Source organism: Adiantum capillus-veneris, chromosome 6 (assembly GCF_014529385.1).
Source record: "Adiantum capillus-veneris isolate H3 chromosome 6, ASM1452938v2, whole genome shotgun sequence".
Taxonomy (NCBI): domain Eukaryota; kingdom Viridiplantae; phylum Streptophyta; class Polypodiopsida; order Polypodiales; family Pteridaceae; genus Adiantum; species Adiantum capillus-veneris.
Window position 1 is genome coordinate 20,590,208 of NC_140936.1, and position 7,698 is coordinate 20,597,905.

A 7,698-nucleotide genomic window follows, 5' to 3' on the forward strand; every position below is an offset into this window, starting at 1 on the left:
ATGTGTCTTGCCATCGAAACAATCGATGTGGGAACGGAGCCTTGCTTTTGATGAGATGGTTTGTTATAGGCACTTGAAAATAATATTGCTTGGGATGATGTGCTTAACATGTATGTCAATTGTGTGTCGCAGGCCAAGAAACTTTGGGATGTCTTCAACAAATAGAGAGTTGGGACTTTTCTCCCAATGCAATCACCAAAATCTCTCGGATATTTTCAACGAATGAAAAACAAGAATTTTCCCCAAATGCGAATATGGTGGGTGTTTTTAGAAAGGCGTGTGGATAAAGCAGTATATTGTCATGGGAAAACAAATTTGTAGATTTACAGTCAAGGGCTATTGGAAAAGAACATTGTGCTTGCTTAGGTGAAATGTGTGCCAAGTGGGAGACACTCTCCAAGCGTAAATGTCACTTGTTGCATCTTGAAGATGTGGTATTATGCCTCTTCATGCATCCTGAAGACATGGTATTATGCAAAATGCTTATGTGAGTAGAAAATACAAATGCTAGTTATGGTGAGCAACTACATTATTACACTTGCCAATTCTTTGATTGACATGCATGCCAAGCATGATGTACTTCCAAAAGCGTGCCAGGTTCTTGACAAGCTTCTTCCATGAAAATCATGATGTCCATTTACTTCTATGTTTGTGTCCAGGAAGGAGTGATACCTCTATCTATGTTATCTATACTATGGTAGTCAATCTGCATCAGAAACACTCTTCCCCAACCTCTATGGTACCTACTATGAGAGATGTAGCATATGCACAACATTTAAGCCCTTACTCAAGTGTCTCCAAGAGCCCCATGCCTATTGTTACTATTGTACCCTGCTCTTTTGTGGCTTCTCATTATCACTCAAATTTTCAAATTGTAACACATTCATCTAAGGTCCCTAGCGTCTGGTTCACCGTCTCTTGGCTTATCCACACACGCACACACTCATTTCCACCGGCCTTTTCAAATTGGCCAACCTTTCCTTTAAAGATTTTTGGGCTAACACCACTGAGGCAGCAGTACTTGTTTGAGTTTTATCAAGGCGGGCGTTCTTGTCCTCTTCCTTCACACCAAGCAAGACGAGTGCTCTCTTGAAGCTAAAGTAAGTTTTAAAGTGACTTTCAAAAGCTTCAAACCGTCAAGTGTTCGAGAACTTCAAAGTCTCAAGGTAAATGCACCAAAGCCATATACGGGCACTACTTTCCTGTGAAGAGGTGCTTCATGATTCTTATTCATGAAGAGTGCCTTCACAATCAAGATTATTAAGCTCGCACCTGCACTATTTTCTTTGTAAAATTGGGTAAGACACTGCCATAGAGAGAGTCTCTCTATCAGTAAGACCAAGTCCCTGGCAGTTTTTACGAGCACTTGCATCATGGAAGAAAAATGAATATTTAATGGGGAGGGCTTCCATATCTGGCAAACTAAGCTAAGGGGTTATTTAATGAAGGAAACATTACGGAGCATAGTAAAAACATTCTCATTGGTCACGAAGGCACAAAAACCATGGCACCTAGTGCACTTATCAAGAAAAATATGAACATGCACTTGGCATCATAACTGTTGCACTCCATGATAATTATCTACATTTTATATATGAGTGATAATTAGTACATTTTATAGATGAGTGCACACATGCAAAACTCATCATGCTCAAGGGAAGACATAGCCAGTTTGGTCAATAGGCTTAAAAGCATGATCACACAATTGACCTACATCCAATGTACAATAGAAGAAGACGACAAAGTTGTAGTCCTCCTTAGTGCACTTCCTTCCAACTATGACCATATAGTCACTATTCTTGAAGAAAATCAGCCAACTCCAACACTTCAAGATGTGGTAAGCTCGCTTCAGGTAGAGGAAAAGAAGCGAAAAACTTCATCTACATCGACAAACGGAGCTTTTTTGGCAAGGGGAGGCAAATCGTCCATAGATTTTACATCATCTTCCAATGTTCAAAAGTGCTACGACTGTGGTAAAATGGGACATGTAGCTACGGATTGTTATGTCAATAAATTATGTAGCAATTGCGTAAGAAGGGACATCCTCCTTCAGTTGCTTTCAAAGGATCAAAGTAACAGCAACAACAACAACAACAATAAAGGCAAGAAAGCAATGAAAGGAGTAGTACTTGTAGTCGAAGAGGAAGAAGCAGGGGAAGAAGGGGAGGTTTGTTTTGTTATAGATATACTTTGAAAATCCATTTCTACCTTCTCTAGTTCAATGGGAGGTATTATTTGTCATCTTGTCTGGATAATTATTGTCATCCTTAGTGGATAGCATCATCTTGTGTGGATAAATGGGTTTTCATTATGTATTACATGCCCAAGGGGAGTATTGAAAGGTGGACATGCAAACTCCTTCTACACCTAGTGCAAGCTTTGAAGTGACACATAATATATATGTGTGTTTTGCTACTTTGAAAGCCACCTGGAGATGAGAGCTGTCGGATATTGGCTGTCAAACCTTTTGTGTATATACCCTCCTTTTTGTATATGAGTTATGATATGCAAAAGTGATTGTATTATTGAATGCTACAAGTGTTTACTCTCTCTCTCTCTCTCTCTCTCTCTCTCTCTCTCTCTCTCTCTCTCTCTCTCTCTCTCTCTCTCTCTCTCTCTCTCTCTCTCTCTCTCTCTCTCTCTCTCTCTCTCTCTCTACACTATGTGTAGAGATGGCTTTCCAATTTTCAAGCCACCTTGAGCTTAATTGCACCCATCGGCGATCCCTACACTTTGGACCCAAAATGTGTAGGGAATGAAGTTACTCTGAGCTTATCTTCAACAACAAGATAGTGGGAGGTTTTGAAGTCAAGCGTTCAATCAAGCAAGGCTACCCCCTTGCCCCGCTGCTTCTTGTAATCGGCTCTCACTCTCTGGTGACTACACTTAAGGACAATACAAATAAAGGGGAAATTCAATGTCTTTCACTTCTTGGTGCAAACAATTTCTTTGCAGACAACTCTTTACTCTTTCTTAAAGCCAACTCAAAAATCCTAAAAAGAGCACTCGAGATTGTTCAAATGCTTACTCTTGCTATCGGCTCAATCTGCAGTATTGAGAAATCAAGATTGATTTCTCTCTCAAAAAGTGACTCGTTTGACCCCCACATAATGGTCAGGACAAGTTAAAGGTAAGGCACTTTGTTCAGGCACCTAGGCACTCCACTTGGGGTGGGGATTATGGATAAGCAAAATTTTGATTGGTTCTTGACTAAAATTAACAATAAACTGAGAAGGTGGAAGTTTGTGCTCCTCCCCTTCCATAGTAGAGTCATGATGATTAATGCTTTCATGATCCCATACATTTCCTTTATATCACCATTACTAAAACTAAGAAAATTCAATTGGAAAGAATTTACGAAAGCTATCAAATGGTTCCTGTGGAAAAGCAACACAAAATCCTCAACCCCTTGCCAATGGGAGAGATGGGAATGGGTAGCAAGACTAAAGAATCAAGGCAGAATTGGGATTATTGACCCCATGGTGCATGCACAAGCTTTGTATGCCAAAGTGGTTGTCTCATTGATGGATGCGTAGAATCTTTACTTTATCACGGACCAAGTTACAATGATGGAAAGACCAATTACATTATAAAAAGAAGATATAAAACTTTTCTTAAAGAAGAAAATAAGTCAAGTGAGCATTAAAAGAAGGGACCAAAATACAATGATGGAAAGACTCTTTTACATTATAAAAGAAAGATATAATCTTTATCAAACTTTTCTTTTCAACAAAAGAGAACAAGTGTCCACCATCGGTAATCTCTACATTAACGGCCAAAAAATTACACCATTTTTTTACCACACTTAGGCCAAAAACAAAGGAGATGTCTAGTCATATGAGGTTCAAATGTACACCTAACTTCCTTCTCCACTAAGGCTTATTTTCACAAGCCAAAAGTGGAAAACCCTTTTAGAATATAGTGAAAAGCTCAAATGACCTTACCTAAAATATCATGTCATAGAGAGGCCTATTGAGTTTAGAGTGTATGATGAAAAATGTTTTAGCCTTTTGGTCATGCACCTAATTGAATGGAATGGTAGGCGGTATCCCTTTCATCTTTAAAAGGGCCCTCCAAAAGCACCTTTAGAGGGCATATTGGGAGTTCTCTTAGAGGCATTCATGTCCTGAATGGTGAGGAATCCCAAACCCCGAGCGAGTTTTCTCGAGCAATTCTTAAACCGAGCAAAACACGGAAAAAATTTACATAAAAAATTCACAGAGCACTGAGGGTATTTTCATTACTATAAGGCATCATAATGAGAGAGTGAAAGTATGTGTTTCTATCTAATTCAAACATTTTTGTTAGATGTTAATATTTTAATGGTTTAATTATAGTATGTATGGATATTTGCTAGGATTCATGCATTCTATCTAAGAATTTATTTATATATGATATGGCCAAGTCAGGTAAGGCATGACTAGGCCTTTGAACTAAGCACCTCTCCTCCTCCTCGATGGTCCTCTTCCACCCGACCTCTTTTCGAATTTATTTCGCGCGCTTCTTGAACATGTTGATGTATGAATTCAACCACAGGAATGGATGCACCATAAAACCACCCGTAACAAGATTATAGTAATTAAATGGTGGCCGTCTAAATAGATTGTTGTAAAGGTTTGACTGCTTTATATATGGCAAGGCCTAGTAATATAGAAGTATTTCCCCACGCAGAGCCCTGATAGGATATATACGGGTATAAATACCAAATACATACAAGGCACCACGCAGAGCCCCGATAGGATATATAAGGGTATAAATACCGAGTACATACAAGGCACCCTCCTTGCAAACAACCCACATGTAACAGACACCATAACTCACTCTCTCTCTGCCATGCAAAATATCAAAGCCTTCTCATTAGAATATCTTGCTTCATCCTCATTTATGTTTACACTCCTCTCAGATGCTTATATACATAATGTAAAGAACAAGTGAATGACACTCTAGAAGATTCTAAAAAGAAGACAATTGACAACAATGTCACATATTACAAAACCACCATGCTCAATACTTTGATCTACATTATTGACCAATGAAAACAAAGGACGCCCACCCCCCAGCTCATTCTGAAGTTGTTGGTTTGAACTCATAAGGCCCTTTCTCTAGACCCCATGCCTATTCTCCTTCGTCGTTGAAGCCACGGTCCCAGCAATGGATATCCCCATCCTTGAATACAACAAGGTATGAAGTGCAGTTGATGGCTCCATTCCAAGAATTAGGAAACCCCCTTGGAGGCGTAGAACCCTTGTAAAAGCATTATTATGGTTGTCAAATGTGTAGCCAAATCCCTGGCAATTTCCTCTAGCTATGGACACAGATTCTCTAGCCACTCACCGCAATTTTTGTACTCTTAAGCATCTCTTACAGCATACGATGAGACCTCCACGTCGCACTTCACGTCCTTTGGGCAAGGCTTCACCTTGAGGAATCTCTGTCGATAACGTTTGTCTAGTGTCCTCCAAAAATCTTATTCTACGTATATTAATCCTTGAGCCATCTCCAAGCTCTGTTGTTGGGCATGCATTTATCCTCAAATTGAAGTATATTGTCTCTCGATCTTCAATAGCTTGCTTAGTAGAAAACTTTTCACCAATTAAAGCATCTGAGACCTTGCGTGGGTGATCCCATGAAGGAATGCTCTTGGAGACCTTGCGCAAAAGAAGGGCAATGCCCAACAGGCCAAGAGCAGTCTGCACGCCGTCCGCTCGCCGCTGCCACCACTGTTGTCTGGATTTCTGAGATTGTCCATGTTGTGGTGATCACATGGCCAATTGTGAGGGAAAGCTTCTTGGATATACCGGCTTCCTTGAGCTCTTCCAAAGTGAAGCCGAGGCCTGCCTTGACCTTCATATCATATTTTATTAAAGAGTCTGTGAGTGGAGTACAACATTACGTCAAAGCGATCCGCTAATGGGGTGCGAGAAAATCCGCACAGCCTTCTGCGCTTCTTCCTTGCAGGTTGATTGGACCAGCACGAAGGTCACCTCAGCGAGCACCCGTTAACTCTACTCTCTCTCTCTCTCTCTCTCTCTCTCTCTCTCTCTCTCTCTCTAGGAGCGCACGCCGGCGTGCGCTACTAGAGGGAGATTACATATAACAAAAATCCATTGACGAGCTAGCTGTTACAAATCTCTCTCTCTCTCTCTCTCTCTCTCTCTCTCTCTCTCTCTATAGGAGCGCACGCCGGCGTGCGCTACTAGAGGGAGATTACATATAACAAAAATCAATTGACGAGCTAGCTGTTACAAATCTCTCTCTCTCTCTCTCTCTCTCTCTCTCTCTCTCTCTCTCTCTCTCTCTCAGCCGTTTTTTGACCTAGTAGACAGCAGTTCACTCTTTTGACCATAACTTGCTCATCCGAACTCCGATTTAGGTGATCTATAGCCTCAATCGAAGAGCACAAAGCCCTCTACGCATTGATGTAAAGACAGAATTTTTATGTGCAATGGAAGGCTTTGCTGTAATAGCATCTCAGAACTGAAAAAACTGTCAAAACTTTGCGTTTTTGTTGCCGACTTGAAGCAATGTCAGACAAAACTCGCAAGGGTGGAAAAGCCACACTCGCCATGGAGAATGATGCAAAATATCCAAGGAATTTGGATGCTAATCCAACCACATCGTCTACAACAACGGAAGCAATGATCATGGCTTACTTGATCTCGTTACAGGAAACCGTCAACAAGCAAGGTGAAGAGTTGCGCGCACTTGCAATGGAGAATGGTACTTTAAGAGTTCTCGTTGTGGAGAATGAGCACCTCAAGAAGGTTCTTGAAATGCAAATAACACGCTTGATGCATCTTGAGAATGAAGTTCAAGAATGTAAACGCTCTCTTGTTGACATGAATGTAGTGAAAGAGCGCTTGAGCAAAGTTGAGAGTGATCATGTATTGAAAGAGAAAACGATAGATACAATATGACATGATGTATGTGAGATGAGAAATGCATCCAAATCATGGGCTGATATATGTAAGGATAATGTGGTTTCTACATCTCCTATCACGCAAGCCGTTGTCCAAGCAAAGAATGTAGAGAATGTGGACACTCAAGAATTGCAAGAACGACAAAAACGCTCAAAGTCGAACATCGTCATTCGTGGAATCAAGGAGGAAAGCATGGAAACACCCCAATCTCTTGCGGTTGCTATTGAAGAGTTTTTTGCTACACACTTTGGCATGTCAGGAATCATGGCTTATGGTGCACATCGAGTTGGAAAGCAAGGAGTCCCTCGCTCGGGAGAAAGACCTATTGTATGTACCATGGCTGATGAGGTAAAGAGAAAGATCATCCTTGACAATGGTTGGATCTACCTCAAAGGAACGGGTTGTAATGTATATGAGGATCGCACTCTTATGCAACAAAATGTACGTCGCAAAGCATACGAAGAAAGAAGCAAGAAGGTTAAGGTATCATCTCAAGAAGAAAAGCCACTTGAGGAGGATGCAAGTCCACCCAACAAATAGGGACACATGATCTATGAGACCAACTCACGCTTGCGAATAAGCTTTTGGAATTGTAACGGGTATCCATGGAATGCGGGAATTGGCATTGATGAGCTTACCAATGACTCCGACGTGATACTTCTTGTCGAAACATGGGAGCATGATGCGCAACGAATTCTTGGATTTGACAAATACGATGTGCATTCTTTGATGTGGGCCAAAAATGCAAGGCAACTAAGAGGCCAAGGAGGTGTAGCAT

At 40.9% G+C, this 7,698-nt stretch overlaps 1 pseudogene; it reads right to left on the reverse strand.

Moving 5' to 3' along the window:
* Window positions 1-5,061: 5,061 nt before the first annotated feature.
* LOC147455231 (chromophore lyase CRL, chloroplastic pseudogene) lies at window positions 5,062-5,850 on the reverse strand (annotated as a pseudogene).
* Window positions 5,851-7,698: the final 1,848 nt, after the last annotated feature.